Genomic DNA, 15,855 nt, shown 5'->3' with positions numbered 1-15,855 from the left:
ACATTGTATGATATCTCGAAACATTCAATAAAAAAGGAAGAGTCAGAATATACCAGAATTCTCAGCAATGTGAGGTTAAGAAAATGCCTGAAATAATTATTGATACCAGTATTCCTCACCTCCTGAAACTGAGATAGGAAGCACAAGAAAGTTCTAGAATACGGGAAACTCAAATTTTATATGCTGCATAGCATTTCTCACAAAACTACTCAAGATGGACCCTTCCAAAAGACAAATGGTCCAGGAAGTGAAGCTGGCTTTCCTGTGGCAGGTACTGTGCAGTAATGAGTGCAGGGTGTGGATGGGGCGTTCCCGTGTGGGGCATCCCTGTGTGAGGCAGGGATGGGGCATTCCCAGGTGGGGCAGGGATGGGGCGTTCCCGTGTGGGGCATCCCCATGTGGGGTAGGGATGGCAATTCCCGTGTGGGGCATTTCTGTGTGGGGCGGGGTGGGGTGTTCCCATGTGGGGTAGGCTTTCCTAATAATCTCCTCTTGCTATAATATCATCCAATTCTAATCATTGATGGTGGTTATCATGGTCTCTTTTATGACATAGGCAAAATGTTAGACATTGTCTAATTACCAGCTACTTAGTGAAATGACTATGTGGAAAATAAACATATTTTAAATAAATAGTTCTGCCACCAAATTTACCAGCTATACTATGCTGGCATTGTCAAAGCAGATAGTGTATGAAAGATAGGATGCACAATGGGAATAAACATTCTTCACATAGTAACCATCAGATTTTGAAATTAAGTTGATGCAAATGCAGCCACAAGCTGGTGAATGAATTCCGTTTTCACCATGACAAAAGAAACATCGGTGTGTTCAAAGATGCAATGCAGTCAATCTTTTATGGTAAGATTGAGTTCTTTTTTATTTTTTATTATTTTTTATTTTATTTTGTGTGTATGAGTGTATCGCTTCCATGCATGTAAGTGCATCCATATAATTCAGTGCCTGCGGAGGTCGAAAGAGGAGATTTCCCCCTGAACTGCAGTTGTTAGCCGCCATGTGGGTGTTGGGAACTGAACCCAGATCCTTTGTGAGATCAGCCAGTGCTCTTAAACACTGAGCCATCTCTCCAGCCCCAAGATTGATTTCTTTCTTTTTTTTTCTTTTTTAATATGGAAATAATATGGAAGGCTTTATGAATTCGTGTGTCATCCTTGACAGGGACCATACTAATCTTCTCTGTATCATTCCACTTTTAGTATCTGTGCTTCTGAAGTGAGCACAAGACTGATTTCTTATGAGTAAAATCAATGACAGAGAACAAGCCATCTTTAGTCAAGTGACTTCTGTATTTTGTTTTTTTTTCTTTCTTATAAAGAAATATAAATTAATTTGTGCTACAACAAGATAAGACAACATATGATTTCAAAACAATCATCATATGTCAATATAATTTTCATTTGCCATTGAACTCTTTTTTCTTTTTAGTTATCAAGTTATTACTTTGCTTCCTCTTCAGCTGCTTTTGATTCTGTTTCTTTGGTGTGAAATAATGAATTAGGTTCTCTGTCTTCTACCTGTCTGTGTCTGTTGTTCTCTGCCTCTGCGTCTCTCTCTCTCTCTCTCTCTCTCTCTCTCTCTCTCACACACACACACACACACACACACACTCCAGATATTTCCCCGTGTTGTCAGTACTGCCACAAATGCAAACTTTGTTCACAAGAGTTTCATAGTACATTGGTATCTGTTTTAATTAATATGCAAAATATCTCATTAGTGAGTATGCTTATTAGTACTTTCTCATGGAAACAGTTTCTTATTTTATGTCAGAGTCACAGTATGCAGTAGAAATGATTTTAACTTCTCTGGAACCTCTCCACTTGTATGATGGCACAGTCTCTCACAGCAAGCTGCAGGGTACCATGGGGCTTCATGTCCTAAGGCAGGATGACACATCATCTAAATCAAATAATGGAGAAGTTAAGAGAAATATAAGTAAGCCAAATGGAGTTGCATTTAAAGGTGACCAAACACCAAGTTTACTTCTTATTGGGCAGCTTGTCTATGCGAGAAAATCCTATGCAGAGTTTGGCAGCCAAGCAAGCATGGCACAAACCCTTTACTGCATGCAAATGTTAATGTAATATTGTCCTCCTGACTACATGTGGATATTTATTGACATAGAACCCAAATACAATTTGGTGATTTTACATGATGTCTTTTAACATGTGGATGAAATGTATATATTGTAATTTTAAAAACTTAATTTTAGTAATCCATACATTTGATAACAACATATAGACTGCCTTAAACACATCTAATATCAAAAGTGATAGGACTTTATTTTTCTTAGTATTTTAAAAAAGTTTAAGTGTGAGTGTGTGTGTGTGTGTGTGTGTGTGTGTGTGTGTGTGTGTATGCTTCTGAGTGCAGTTGACTGCAGAGGCCAGAAGAGGGCACTGGAACCCCTGCAGGTGAAGTTACTGGCAGTTATATAATGCCTGATATGGTACAGACAATCGCACAGACTTCTGTGCAAGAGCAGCAAGCACTCTTAACCACTGAGCCATCCCTCTAGCCCATGATGCGACTTCTTATCAAAGTTTTATCCTGATGTGTACTTGAGCTATAAAATAAAACATTGATATTTATTTGTTTATCATTTATTTATTTACTTATTTATGTCTTTCTTTTTGAAACAGGGTCTCCCTGTAGCCCCAGCTGGCCTGAAACTCACTATGTAGACCAGGCTGGCCTTGAACTTACAGAGATCTGCCTGCCTCTGCTCCCAAGTTGTGGGAGTGCCACCATGCCTGGCTAAAACATTGAAACATTGATGTTTAGTGGGGACAATATATGCAGATGCTCTGATGTCTACAGTGTAGGGTGGGGATGATTTTTTTTTTTTACTTTCTTCTATTTCTCTGAATGGTTAAGACTGTATGGTCTGCTACATTCTTGGTGACAATAATGTTAAGCTCCAGGATAACATACCAGCTGATGACACTTTAAAAAACTGTCGAGCTTTTGTATATTTCATACAGCAGTTCTTTATCAAATTCATGCCCCTCTACTGGCCCTCATGCATTCCGACATGCATGTGAAGTCCTAACCAGTCAAGAATTTGTACCCAGATGTCTTTTGGTACAAATTCATCCACTGGAGTCTAGTCAGTATATCTAGACATCTTAAATAATATATATTCTCCCTCACCCAGTAGTAATCAGTCTCCAACAGTTCTGGACTATGTCCAGCCCATTTCCCTTTGCTTTCCTCTGGGTCCTTGTCTAATTGAGTTGGCATGGGTCCCGTATTTGATGCCGCCTTTACCACAAGTTCACATGTGCACGCTTGCGGTGGCCTGAAAGCCTCTGTTCCCTGTGTTTATGATCCAGCCCTGGCTCCTACAATCTTTCTGCCCCATCTTCTGCAATGGTCCCTGAGCCATGGGTGGGAGAGGTTTGATATAGTACTCCTATCCAGGGACACACACTCTGAAGTCCACAACTTGGCCAGTTGTGGCCTTCTGTGTGCATCATACTCTGTTGTATAAGGAGGCTTCAACTGGTGAGAGTTAGGGATGCACTAGTTTTCTCTCTACCTGCTGTCTGCTGTGTTCTGAGTCTTAGGTGTAGAGGTTACACTGTAAATATGACACCTAGGACTGGGCATGTCTCAGATGTATATTCTGTGTGTGACAAGTTGTGGAACTCTGAAGTAGCCTCCGTCTGCTGCAAACAGAAGCTTCTTTGATGGCAAGGAACACAGGAGAGACTTCCTTTTGGGTGGTTGGTCCAAGAGACTCCCAAAATAACACAGGCTCTTGTCAGAGCTCTTGCTTCTCTCCCAGAATATAAAGATAAGACCCTCCTGGTGAAGACAGGACACACTTTGGACATTGGACTTGGAGCAATAGAGCAGGAACTAAGCTGGAAACCTTCTATGTGAAGTTTATTTCTCATAGTTCTAGCAAAAACCATGCAAGTTTCTAAGGGAGAAAATCAATCAATGGTCCAATACAGCCCTAAAAACTAATAACCATAAGGACTGGCACAGCAAACCACCTCTTTTGGCACAGTAATGGCAGTGTTATCTGGGGGGAAATCAACAGCTATCTAATTGGACTTAAACCCCTCTCAATGGGAGTGAACTCATGAGTGGCTCTGTAAACACAGTCAAATACACATGGCTGGAGAGGTCATAGAGCCCAGAGACAACCCTGTCTCTGTCATAACTCTAGACAAATGAAATTTTTTACCATATGCTAAACATGGATCCTTACATTTATAGACAAGCATACTGTACAGCATTCATCAAAGAGGGCACTTTTGACCCATATTAATACTACAGGAATGTTTCTGACAATTTCATGCAATTTAAAGATAAGAAATTTTGAGTGCTGTCTCCTTCAAGCACTTCATTCATGAGCTAAGAAGCAAGTCTCAATTTTCAGTCTCCACTAATCTGTTTTCCTTAAATGCCCACAGCATGTTCTGCACCGGTCACTTTGACTTTGGGTTCAATGTTGCTTACATTTTCTGGAATGATGTCCTAAGACCTGGATCCGCACACATACACTCCTCATCGGATTAAAAGCGAGTGGTGGGAAGATCACCCTTCCTGATGTATCATTGTACTTTCACTCTAAAATTTTATTGAGCAATTTTTACATATGATGAAAGACTATCAGCCTTTGGCATATGTTATCTGATGAGTCTTCATAACCTGCTCCTGAATTACTCACTGTGTGTTTTACTTGTCATCTTCAAATAAGAAAGCTACGACACAAAGCAAGAAATTTCCATGGTTATAGAAGCAGCAGTCAGGTTTCAATTTATAGGACCCGAAGGTAAATTACTGTGGGTAACAGAATGATAGCTATTACAGTTTCAAAGGGTGCTCAGTCAGGGGAAGGTTTAAAGTGGAGCTAGATTAACCTGTGGTATTCAGAGTGTAAAAATCAAGACTTGCAGATTCAGAAGTTTAATAAATAGCACACTTTGGTTTCCGAGTTGGCTTGTGTAAATTTGCTTTCCTTCTTTGCTGCAGTGGTTGAAGAGAATGTGCTATTTTAAAAGTGTCATTTGTTGGTTCCGATGATTTAATGAGGGCAATGTATAAACATAAATGTTTTCATCCCAAATCTGATCTTACAGAATAGACCCAAAATATCAGTCTTTCATCTAAACAAAGGCTGCACTTGACAATCTGTGTTCTTGTTTCTTAGAAGTTTAAGGAGGTGGCAATTCAGTAGAAATAACTCGACAGAATTCTGCAACGCGTTCTTTTGGATGCCAGAGGAATGAAACTTAAAGATAAGTGTTCTGAGTTAGAGCCAATTGCTCTCAAACCTTGAGAAGCATCAGTGTGTCTGTGAACAGTTCACTTGCCCTGAACTGATGCCAACATGCCAGAGGAAAACATACTTCCTGTGAAATGTAAATGGTCGGACCCTGAACTTGTTCATAGTATGCTTGGCATTTTAGGGTATTTGAGGTCACTCTTTGAACTTTGTTAAAAATGAAAACCAGAGACACAGGTCCTTCTCGGTCTGTAGCCTGTAAACCACCTGTCTCAGGAACAAAAGGCTTAAAAACAGAGAATGAATTTTTAGTTGTTGTTTGCATGGACAGCCTTCTAGTCGGCCTGCCTTCTAGATGGAAAACTGAATTGGTCTGGTGTACCAAACACATTTAGAATCCTCATTTCAATGACAAGGTTATTTTATACAAAAACCAAATGTTATGCTAAAAACAAGGTTTCCATAGAATTATTTATTTTATCTTAAAACTCTTCACAGTTAAGTAATTCTAAATAATTACTAATTCATTCCATTAACAGTAAGATATTGAAGACTGAAAATAAGACTTATGCCTTTAATAGGCACATGGTTTGACTATATAGGCTTTTCTACTTCGGAACACATGGAATTTCCTTGATAATATTTAAAAATAAAACTATGAGTTTCAGTCAAAATAAAGATAACAGTACATACTTTTGTCTAATTCAAACAAAGGCAAGGCATGTAGTCTTTGAGTATGATGTCGGTTCTTCTCATTTGCCACCGTACTCTCCCACAGTTCCTGAGACAAGTTTGTTTTGACCTAAGTTTGGAGTCCCTGATGCTGATGCACCTGTGCTCCACACCAGACAGATGCTCCACGTGCTGCACTCAGCGTCGTTGTTTTCTTCCCTGTCATCTCAAGTCGTCAAGGTCAGGCCTCTGCTCTGCACATACAGGGGTGAGGGGTGGGAGGGAGAGAGGGAGAGAGAGAAACAGAGAGAGAGAGAGAGAGAGAGAGAGAGAGAGGAGTCAGAGAGAGACAGAGTCAGAGAGAGAGAGAAATACACAGAGAGAGGCCAAAGAGACTGACATAAATGAAGAGAGACTGAGAAAAACCAAGAGATAGAGAGAGAGAGGTGGAGAAAGAGAGAGAGACAGAGACAGACAGAGGTAGGAGTTAGAGACAGTCAGAGAGAGACAGAGACAGAGTCAGAGAGAGACAGTGAGGAGAGACAGAGACTGAAAGAAATGAAGGGAGAGACTGAGAAAGACTAAGAGAGACATAGAGATAGGTGGAGAGAGAGAGGGAGAGAGAGAATAAATAGAGAAGATTGAATTATTTCTCACTGAGAGGATAGCCAGGTGTTTACATAAATGGTGAGAGCTGATCTAGCCAATTTTGAAAACTTCATTCTAACATATCATTGGGACAAAATCTAATGATACCCAAATCCTTCATTTCAATTTTATATTTTAAATGTTAAAACAAAACCCCACAGACTTAGGCAACCTCCCAGTTTTGAGAACTAAGCACAAAACTAGGCATGAACCTGTAGAAACAATGATTTTTCAGGATAAGTTCTCACGTGTTTGTTTCTCTTTAAAAAATTTTTAGCTGCGTGTTTTATTTTGCGTGTGTGTGTGTGTGTGTGTGTGTGTGTGTGTGTGTGTACACCCACATGTCGTGCCTGACACAAAATCAAAGGACATCATTTTGAAGACAACTTGCTGCAGTTAGGTCTTTCCTTACACCCAGGGTATCCTAGGGATCAGACTCAGGTCATCAGGCTTGGAGGCAAACACCTTTACTCACTGAGCCAACTTTCTAACCCATATGTTTATTCTTAAATGAAATTAAGGACAATGTAGGCATGTGGGGGTGGCATCTTCAGACTTGATGTTGACTAATAGCAGTTCATGTTGATCATTTATAATCTCATCTCCTGTCTGACATCAAAATGATTCTGCTAAGTACTGTGGGAGATGGACGTGTTCTCAGTCCATCCACCCTTGAACTTTCCTCTCACTTTTGCATGTCTGGAGACAGACAGGCTTGGTATCTAGCTTGACTTTCTGCAGGGTGGGGTAGATATGTTTGCTGCATTCACACAAGCCTTAACGACTTCCCAGTGTGCTAAGGTTTCTTGATAGAAAACAGAAGCATCATTGTAGCTGCCTGGAAAAAACATAACAGAGAGGGAAAAAAGGTGATTTACAAACTGTAATTTTCTCAGTAATGCAAATCACTAAGTACTACAAACCAAACCCTCATACGCGAGTGTATATACTGATGTATCCACAAAATCCTGGAAAATGTAAAGGAAACATGGGGGTGAAGGGAAGGAAAAAGCCCAAGAGATGGGGAGGGTAGGAAACCAGCATAACCACGGGGGAAGCAGGGAAAATTGGGGCATTCAACTGGGTGGGCGGAGATTAGAACGTACAAAGAACAATGGTGATAAGCGGGAGGAGGATGTCAAGAGGGGCAATAATAGGAGAAGAAAATGGGGGCTGGAGAGATGGCTCAACGGTTAAGAACACTGGCTGTTCTTGCAGAAGACCCGGGTTTGAATCTCAGCACCCACATGGCAGCTAACAACTGTCTGTAACTCCAGTTCCCAGGGATCCAATGGCCTCTTCTGTCTTCTGTGGGCACTGCACGACATGGGTGCACTTACATACATGCAAAACACCCATACACATAAAATAAAAATAATAAATAAAATATAAAAAAAGAAGAAAATGGGTGGGGTTCCTTTAACTTGGGACAAAGGAGGGGTTAAGGAGAGGGAGGAGAGATTTAAAGCTCATGTGGTGTGAAAAACCACAAAGGAATATACATAATATAGGTAATGAAACTGTGAAAGAATTAATAAGAATTAGAGTCACCCCCCACCTATGAACCAATGGCTAGATTAGAGTTCATCCACCTCAGGTAACCTGCCAAGCTCTGATTCAAGATGCAGTTAAAGAATTAACAGAGCAGATCAAGACTCTCTAGGTGGAACAAAAGAAACATTGTGCAAAAAAAAAAAAAGCGTTATCTGGAAGCATCCAGTTGCTAGTTCCATTTCTGCACTATTACTTTTAATAGCTGAGGTCAGTCTGGCCCCTAGGTGCTGCATTAAAAGGACTTGGCCTTGAAGAAAGTCAAAGACTAGATCTTCTTTCTGGTTTCACTTTCTTCCTCAGCATAAGTAAAGGAAAAAGTTTAACAGAGCACCTTTAAGAGGCTAATTGGTACATTTGGCATGCTTGAAAGCCTGCCCCTACAGTTGATGCTTGTAGTGTGAGTTTGATTTCTGTGAAAGGTAATCTGTGGGAGAAACATGGCTTTTGTTGGGAAGTCTTTGATAATAGGTTTTTATGTGGTGTCACCATGAAATCAGAAGCCCTAAAAGATGAAGCAGGAGAAAAGGAATGGAGGAGGCACAGTCCTGGGCAAGGCCTGTCGATGTTGGGCTTTCCTGTCAGAAGTCTCCTTTCAATGACTCCAAATGGCCCCAAAGAAAAATTACAGTTTCGGTGTCAGCAATGAACAGTCTGCATGGCTGTAGAGCCATTTTATATGATGAGGGTAAATCTTGCTTCCTCTTCAAATTGCGGTTACTGCTGCAGTTGCATTCGGAGGGTTGAAGAGGAGTTGAACTGTGGAAGAAAAGGACCTGTTGAGAAAAGTGTTTGGACCTCTACTGTTGAAAACTGAATATCCTAAAATTCAGTGGGTTCATCAATTTAAGTTTCAGAAGGTAAAATGGCATGGGTTTGGGTTATTCATGTGAAACTGTGTGTGGGGCTGTTGGGAGAAAAGGATCTGTAATGTGAAATATATTTTGCATGCACATAAAGTATAGCAGACTGACATGCCAAATATATTTACTGAGATCATTCATTGACACCAGCACAGTCCTCCCAGCATGATTTTAACTGTGGTGTATGAGAAGATAATGGAAACCCGCATGATAAACCCATGGCAGACTAACTTTAACATAAATTAGAGAATTACGTGCTGTGAAAAACTGAGCATGAAATGCCTTTTTCTTGAGCTCATGCAACAAGCTTTCTGTACTGTGTGTGAGGTGGAAAAGTGAGTCCCCTCCACATGGCATGGAGTACAGGCTTAGTGAGTGCTTTCACACTCATAGGATCCATATGTGCCAGGGGTGACACAAGCTGTGGTAACCTGTCCCTGTCCTGGCCTCATGCATTTGCTGCCTTGGCATCTATTGTTGGTCCTAGGGAACTTATTTGAACCCTGTTGGTTTTCATCATCTTTGGCCAATTAAAACTTTTCCACCATGTGTGACTGTGTATGACGTAGCCCTTCCTTCCATGTTTTGTAGACTCAAACCCACACATCCCAACATCTTCTCACCAGGCTGAATTTAATGGACAACACAAGCATTATGTAAATTCATTCTGTCTGTACCTATTTTCTTTAAACCAGTCAATACATAGTTCTTTTGGGACGTGCTTACACCTGTTCCCTTCATTCAGGTCTTACAGCCTGTCTCTCGGGCCCCACCTGCTGGCTGAGACTCCTCCTGCCCACAGACTTCCACTGGGCCCCTTGGCAGCATCCCTCTGCTGGAGAGATATGAGTAATATTTTGTTGTTGTTGATTGTTTCACACATTTGGGTTTCATCTTTTCATCGTGTCTCAACTCAGTGACAACCCCAAACCTGCTTTCCACCCGAGGACTCTCCTAAACAACACCTGCTTTGATTTGCTTCTGGCCACTTTCTAAAGAGAACTCAAGGCAAAATTAAAATTAACAGTGAAAACCTCGAAGACCTTAAAAGGGCAAGGCTTTGTAAGATGACTTAAGATAAAGAGATTATAAAAGAAAAGGTGTAGATGTGGGTGTGTATTCTAATGTTGGCCGACTGCATCTAAAACAAACTGCAACATACACTGTCTTCAGTTCAGAGATGAATACGGCAGCTCTGTCTTTAAAAGCTCTGATTCTTTTGGGAGTAATTGTCATGCAAACAATACTTACTGAGTATATGAATTCATTTCATTGCTGACACTGGGGCTGAACATGGCATGTTGCATCTTTCAATCTGGAGTGTGAGACCTATTTTAATGACCCCATACCCAGAAAGGTGGCAGAGTCTTCCAGGGTTCTTCCTAGTGCTGTGCTCCTATAACCTACAATTAATAGAATCCAGACACAAAGTGATTTGGGACATTATGTACATTTGTGCAGAGGTAGTTGGAAGCTGCTTTATTCTGAATTATTAAAAAATGAAATTGGATATGATTTATTATTAAATTTACTATGTTCCTTGTTCTTCAAGATTTGAAAGTGCTTCTTAAAATCAGACAGCTTTCACATCCTGTCTCAGTAGAGGACCTACTTTTCTGAACTCCAAATGGCCAGCTTCATTTTATTTAATGTGAGACCCAAGACGAATTTTTGAATGTCAGTGTGGCATTTAACATTTGAGAGCCATATCTGATGAGTCTATTAGACTTTTACAAGTCCACTTCCTGAGGCCTTTTTCAAAGGAGAGTCAGAGAGAGTCTTCACTAGGCAAGGGGAGAGCTTGAGCTCCAGAGACAAAGGGAGGGGTTAGATGAAGGCAACTGGATGGAATGAGGAAAGTAATTTGGTAGAAATGGTGTGCGGTGTGAGCAGCCTGTGCTAAGAGGGCAAGGCAGAGACAAAGGGAGGGGTTAGATGAAGGCAACTGGATGGAATGAGGAAAGGAATTCGGTAGAAATGGTGTGCGGTGTGAGCAGCCTGTGCTAAGAGGGCAAGCTCTGTTGCAGCTAGTGGTAAAAGTCTCATACATCACCAAAATGGGAGAAAGCACAGCCTTTAAATATGAGGGGAGTAGTCTGGAAGCTCGTTCACCTCCTCAATCTGCTTCGCATGCAATTACGAAATTAAAAGAATGAGGAAAAGTAACACTGCATTCCCTCAGTCTACCTTGTGTTTTCAAACATTTGTGTGTGTGTGTGTGTGTGTGTGTGTGTGTGTGTGTGTGGTCTGTGTGTGTCTGTATTTCTCTATGTCTGTATGAATGCATGTCCCTTGTGTTCCAGTGCCCAAGAGGCCAGAAGAGCACATCAGATCCCCTGAAGCTGTAGTTAACAGCAGTTGTGAGCCAGCAGACATGGGTGCTGGGAACTGAATTCAGTTCCTGTGGAAGAGTAACTAGCACTTCTAACTGCTGAGCCACCACTCCAGCCTCATTGTATCATCTATAGACCTTGCAGTAAATGTTTTATCTATTGCAAAATAACAGAAGCCTCTTCAAACTTCATCCTTCTAAATATGCACATATTGCCACCATTACTGGGTAAATACTGTACAGATTTTTAAAAAATGGGCTGTTTTATCCCTTTCCATGAAACCATCACTTGTAACTATAGCATCCACCAAGGTAAATGAGGGAAAGGAGGACAGATCAGAGAGCATTGAGAGCAATGTGTGCTCTTGGTGGAGATGCTGAGAGGCCACACACTTACAGGTGCGCTCTTCATTTCCAGTTGTTGCCAAGCAGGAATCAGTGTTACTATTCCCCTGGTCATGAACACAGTGCTGCAGGGTTGCTCTTCTGGTTATGGCCCACACAAATTGTGGACTCCAGAGAGAAGTCCACTTCATTCTTCAGGGATTTGGCAGCTATGGGGCAGGGAATTGAATGTTGAGGAAGGTAGAGTTGGTGTGGAATTCATTTAAGTTGTCAATAGGCTCTAGTCATGGTAATATTGAGGGACAGATACTTGCAATTGACTTTAGTAAAATCATAATGAATCCATGCCTGGATAGGAGCAGAAATCCAAGCTGGCCACCAGAGCAAGAATTAGAAGCACAGACAAAGGATTTGTTCTAGCAGTAAGATTTAAATACAAAGTGATTTAAAAAACATGACCCCATCTCTGTGAGACCCAGACCAGCCTGGTCTACATTGTGAATTCCTGGCCAGCTGAGTCTACATAGTAAGACCCTGTCTCCAAAACACAAAACAAAACAACCAAAGAAAATACCAGTCAATCGTTAAATTCAGGAAAACAAAAAATGAGATGAAATCTAGATAATTACAGCACATTTCTTGGCATTGTGCTGACAACCATTTGTAACTCCAGTTCCAGAGAAATCCAATGCCCTCTTCTGATCTCTCTGGGCATTGCATGATATGGGTGCACTTACACACATGCAGGCAATATGCTTATACACATAAAGTAAAAATAATAAAAGAAAAAAATTTAAAAAGATGTCAAGAGATGGCCTGAGAGTGCCTACACTGGCTTCCACCTGGTGTAGGGACTGAGAACTCAGCAGACAGCCTGAGAGTGCCTGATCTGCCCTCCACTGGGTGAAGGAGCTGAGACCTCAGCAGACTGCTTGGGAGAGCCAAAATCTGGCCTCCCCTTAGCAAACTTCCCAAACTGTTCTCTGAGCACCCGTTAGTAGGGGTCCAAACATTAGAAGGAAGCCTGAGTGTACCTGACTGGAGCCTGACTTGGCTTCTGTGGGAACTCCTGAGTAGCCAATCGGGGGAAGGTAGGAGGAAGCGCAGCTTATGAGAGCAACATATACATGAGGCTGGCAAGGCCAGCAGGCCCAGGTCACAGGGGTCCAGGGAACACTTTGATGGAGTCCTTTGTCTTCAACATGTATGAAAACTCACATGAACAAACAAATCAGAGAACTAAAAGAAGATAGAGATAAACTTCTAAATGAATTCACAAAAGAGATAGAAACATTGAAGAAAACTCAGGCAGAAATGAAGAAGGAAGTGCAAAACTCAATAAGCCAACTTGAAACAACAGGGGAAAGCCTCACAGCTAGAATGAATGAAATGGAAAACAGAATATCAACACTAGATGTTAAAGTTAAAGAATTAAAGAATTGGACCATTCAAGAAAAGACTATGAAAAATTAAAAAAAAAAAACCACACACACACACACACACACACACACACACAGGAATGGAACATGCAGGAGACGTGGGACACCATCAAAAGACCAAATCTACATATCATAGCCATAGAGGAAGAAGAAGAATCTCAAGTTAATGATATTGACTACATCTTAAACAGGATTGTATGAGAATTTCCCAAAATTAAGGAAAGACATCTCCCATACAAATACAAGAAGCACATAGAACACCAAATAGACAGGGCCAGAACAGAAACTCCCTGTAGCATATCATAGTACAAGCACTAACACACAGAACAAAGAGAGAACACTGAAAGCAGCAAAAGAAAAACAAGTCAGAATTACCTCAGAATTACAGCCGACTTATCAATGCAAACTATGAAAGCCAGAAGAGCCTGGACCAAGGTATTTCCAGTTTTAAATGAATAGATGCCAGCCCAGAATACTCTACCCAGCAAAAATGTCTGTTATAGTTGAGAGGGAAGTAAAAATCTTCCACAACACAAATAGTCTGAAGGAACACGTGTCCACAAAATGAGCCCTTCAAAGAATACTTCAAGCAATACAAAGAATGGAGAAAGAATCAACTACACCCCAGGAACAATGAAAGAAAATAAATAAAGGTATAGTTTTGGGAACACAAATTAGACAGAGAACCTGAACAATAATCAAAATGACGGCAACCAATACACATCCTTCAATAATAACCTTAAATATCAATGGACTGACCTCCCCAGTCAAAAGACATAGGCTAGTTGAATGGATTAAGAAACAAAATCCATCTTTTTGCTATCTATAAGAAAACCATTCAACCTTCAAGGACAGGCACTACCTTAAGGTGAAAGGATAGAAAAGAATATTCCAAGCAAATGACACTAAGAAACAAGCAAGGGTTGCAATTCTAATATTGGACAAAATAGACTTCAAACTAAAACGAATCAGAAGAGATAAAGAGGGTCACTTCATTCTGATCAAAAGAACAATTAACCAAAAAGATTTTACAATCATGAACATATATTCCCCAAACTCTGTTGCACCCAAATTCATAAAAACAGCACTACACGACTTTAAGACACAGATTAATTCCAACTGAGTAATATGAGGGGAACTCAATACCCCACTATCTCCATTAGACCGGTCAACCAGACAAAGAATAAACAGAGAGACATCTGAATAAATGATAACATACATCAAATGGACCTAACAGACAGCATCTGAATATTCCACCCAATCACCAAAGAGTACACTTTCTACTCAGCACCCTATGGAACTTTCTCAAAAATTGATTGCATACTAGTACACAAAACAGATCTCAACAAATACAAAAAGAAAAGAAAAGAAATAATTCCATGCATTCTATCAGACCACAATGCAATAAAGCTCAAAAGCAACACTGGACAAAGCCCTAGTCACTACATGAACTCATGGCAATTGAACATCACACTCCAAAACAATGACTGGGTCAAAGGAGAAATTAAGAAAGAAAGAAAAAAATTCCTGGAATTCAACAAAAAAGACAACACAACACAACACAACACAACAAAACCTCTGGGACACTTTCAAAGCAGTTCTAAGAGGGAAGTTTATAGCTCTAAATACCTACATTAAAAAAATCAGAGCGAGCACAAATAAATGACTCAATATTGCAACTCAAGATGCTGGGAAGGCAAGAACAAATGAAACCAAAATCCAGCAGAATAGAAGAAATAACAAAACATCAAACCAGAAATTAATGAAATAGAAACAAAGGAAACAATACAAAAATCAAAGAATGTAAGAGCTGGTGTGTTAAAAAAAAATTAACCAAGATAGACAGACCCTTAGCCCAGTTTACCAAAAGAAAGAAAGAGTAAGAGATGAAAGGGGAAACGTCACAAGAGACACCAAAAAGATCCAGAACATTATAAGGGAATACTTTAAAAACCTATACTTTACTAAATTTATAAACCTAAAAGAAATGGATGGGTATCTAAAATCATGGGAACCACAAAAGTTAAACCAAGAAGATATTGTTCCCAAAGTTAAAACAAGCATAGATTAACAGTTTAAACAGACCCATAACATATAAGGAAATTGAAACAGTAATACAAAACCTCCCAGCTAAACAAAGCCCAGGACCAGATGGATTTACAGCAGAATTCCACCAGGCATTTAAAGAAGACCAGTGACCAATACTACATAAATTACTCAAAATGAAAGAAACAGAGAGAGAACTCCCAAACTCATTCTAGGAAGCCAGAATCTCTCTAATACTCAAACCAGATAAAGACAAAACCAAAAAAGAAAACTATAGACCCATATGCTTAATGAACATAGATGCAAAAATTCTCAATATCAACAAAATACTTGCAAACTGCATACAGACACACATCAAAAAGATCATTCACCATGATCAAGTAGGCTTTATTCCAGAGATAAAGGGATGGTTCAATATACACAAGTCAATAAACGTCATCAATCATATAAATGGACTCAAAGACAAAAACCAGAATGTCATCTCAATAGATGCAAAAAAGCATTTTGACAAAATTCAGAATGCATTCATGATAAAAGTACTAAAGAGAATTGGACTGGAGGGAACCTATGCCAAAGGAACAAGGATCAAAGGAACAGTAACCAAGAAGATACATAATTAAAGCTATATACAGCAAACCCACAGCCAACATCATTCTAAATGGAGAAAAAGTGGAAGCACTCCCATTAAATCAAGAA

The 15,855-nt window shown here is 40.1% G+C and overlaps 1 non-coding gene and 1 pseudogene across 1 annotated transcript; one reads left to right on the top strand and one right to left on the bottom strand.

The window, feature by feature from the left end:
* Nucleotides 1–214: 214 nt before the first annotated feature.
* The window catches only part of LOC103748249, a 23,785-nt pseudogene continuing 8,144 nt past the window's right edge, over nucleotides 215–15,855 (top strand).
* On the bottom strand, nucleotides 1,136–1,241 carry LOC115067312. Its single transcript, XR_003846741.1, has one exon. It is a non-coding gene; the product is annotated as a U6 spliceosomal RNA (small nuclear RNA).

This window comes from Nannospalax galili, unplaced genomic scaffold (assembly GCF_000622305.1).
Source record: "Nannospalax galili isolate Female #2095 unplaced genomic scaffold, S.galili_v1.0 scaffold1185, whole genome shotgun sequence".
NCBI classification, from domain to species: domain Eukaryota; kingdom Metazoa; phylum Chordata; class Mammalia; order Rodentia; family Spalacidae; genus Nannospalax; species Nannospalax galili.
Note: the sequence above shows the minus strand (reverse complement) of the source record. Positions and strands in the feature narration are given on the sequence as shown.